This window comes from Chrysoperla carnea (genome assembly GCF_905475395.1).
Source record: "Chrysoperla carnea chromosome X unlocalized genomic scaffold, inChrCarn1.1 SUPER_X_unloc_66, whole genome shotgun sequence".
In the NCBI taxonomy this organism is placed as follows: Eukaryota; Metazoa; Arthropoda; class Insecta; order Neuroptera; family Chrysopidae; genus Chrysoperla; species Chrysoperla carnea.
The window spans coordinates 31,732-33,937 of NW_025408196.1; the positions used below are offsets into that span (position 1 = coordinate 31,732).

Consider the following 2,206-nt stretch of genomic DNA (forward strand, 5'->3'; position numbering starts at 1 on the left):
TAAAACCGATTTACGTTTCCAAAGTTCAGCTGTTATGGCATTACAAGAAGCTAGTGAAGCCTATTTAGTAGGTTTATTTGAAGATACCAATTTATGCGCAATTCATGCAAAGCGTGTTACAATTATGCCTAAGGATATACAATTGGCAAGACGTATTCGTGGAGAACGTGCATAAGCGTTTTAAATGACAATTTAAAAAAAAAAAAAACAAATAAGAAATATTTTCGGTCCTATATATAGGACCAACATATATTATTAAATAAGAGTATATTATTTTTATTAAAATATATATATATATATATATATATATAAATTATTGAAATAAAATTAAACATTATTAAAATTTTGTTATAATTATAAGCGATTGCTATTTCTAAAAATAAATAAATTTCATAAAATTTATATTATTTTATATTCATTTGAAATATTAAAAAAACTTCTCGCTTTAAAGTAACCATGATATGAGTTATAAATGCAATAAAATTTTATACAAAAAATAATATTTATTTGTTGACGAATAATATAAAAGGTTTACATTTCTAAATAACATATATTTATATATGGTGTGTAAAAAAAAAGAAAAGAAGAAAAATAATTTATATTTTTAATATAAAAAGGCAACCGCACACAGTGTTCCCAAGCGGTCACCCATCCAAGTACTGACTGTGCCCAATGTTGCTTAACTTCGGTGATCGGACGAGAACCGGTGTTTTCAACGTGGTATGGCTGTTGCCAGTAATAAATGAAAATTTTTACAAATATATATTTTTCATAAATATCATTAATATTAAAGTATATTATTAAAATTTTCAATGAAGTAATCAATTTAAATATATACTTATTTATTATACCATATATTTTAAATAAAAATGCAACCGCACACAGTATTCTCAAGTGGCCACCCATCCGTGGTACTGACTGTGGCAAATGTTTCTTAACTATTATTTTATAAAATATTTATACAAAAAATAATTTACTCTTATCAAATATTAATTTGTGGCCTGTATTAAGGCCTATGTTATTTTCATTTTTTAGCAAAAATAATGAAATATTTCAATATATTATTAAAGTAACAGATCATTTCTTTTTTGGTGCTGCTTTTTTAATTTTTGTAGGAGATGATTTGGCAACAGAAGCTTTCTTAGCTTTTGGTGCTTTCGGTTTACGAGCAGGGCTACTTTTGGCAGCGGATTTTGTACTTTTTGCTGGTTTTGCTTTAACTGGTGCTTTTTTTGATGCCGCTGATGATTTTGCAGTAACTTTTTTAGCAGCAGTTGATGATGATGGAGTCGCTTTTTTTGCTTTAGGCTTTTTGGCTGCCAATGATGTAGTTGTGGCTTTCTTTTCTTTTGGTGCCCGTTTACTTTTAGCACTCTTTGCTGAACCTTTTGCTCCACTTTCTTTTTTGGATACTTTTGATTTAGCTGAAGAATTAGATGAAGCGGAAGCAGCCAATTTGAATGAACCAGATGCACCTTTACCTTTAGTTTGTACCAAGGCTCCCTCAGTTACAGCAGCTTTTAAATATTTTTTAATAAATGGTGAAATTTTATCAGAATCCACTTTATAATTTGCAGCTAAATATTTTTTAATTGCTTGTAATGATGAACCACCACGTTCTTTTAAATTTTTAATTGCGTTAACAACCATTTCTGATGTACGTGGATGTGTTGGTTTTGAATGTTGTTTTGTACGTTTAGCACCAGAAGCTGTTGCTTTTTTTGTTGGTGTTGTAGAAGCAGCAGTAACCGCAGTTGCTGCAACAGCTGTAGAATTTTCTTCGGCCATATTTTTTTACTTTATAAAAATAATGTATTTATTATAAATATTTAAATGATAAAATATAATAATTCTATCAAATAAAAAATAAAGGTTTTCAATTATATCATTATTCACAATAATATAAGTCCCTATGTAAGTCAAAGTACCATGTAGAAAACACATAAAAATTAAATAGTATTTCTAATTTACTGTCGTAGTAAACATGATTTATTTTTTCAATTTCTATAATATATAAAATAATAAATTATAAATTTAATAATAATATTTATTTTATAAATTAAAATATATTTAATTTTTTTATTAACAATTATTAATAAACATAGTTTAATATTAATTATTTCAATCATACAAAACAATAATATTTTTAAGGTAAACTTAAAAAGTATATATTTTTATTTTTTATTTAATATCGATTTATTATAAA

At 25.9% G+C, this 2,206-nt stretch overlaps 1 non-coding gene across 1 annotated transcript; it reads right to left on the reverse strand.

The window, feature by feature from the left end:
- Positions 1 to 615: 615 nt before the first annotated feature.
- On the reverse strand, positions 616 to 734 carry LOC123304559. The gene has a single exon (XR_006536570.1). It is a non-coding gene; the product is annotated as a 5S ribosomal RNA (ribosomal RNA).
- Between the last annotated feature and the right edge of the window lie 1,472 nt (positions 735 to 2,206).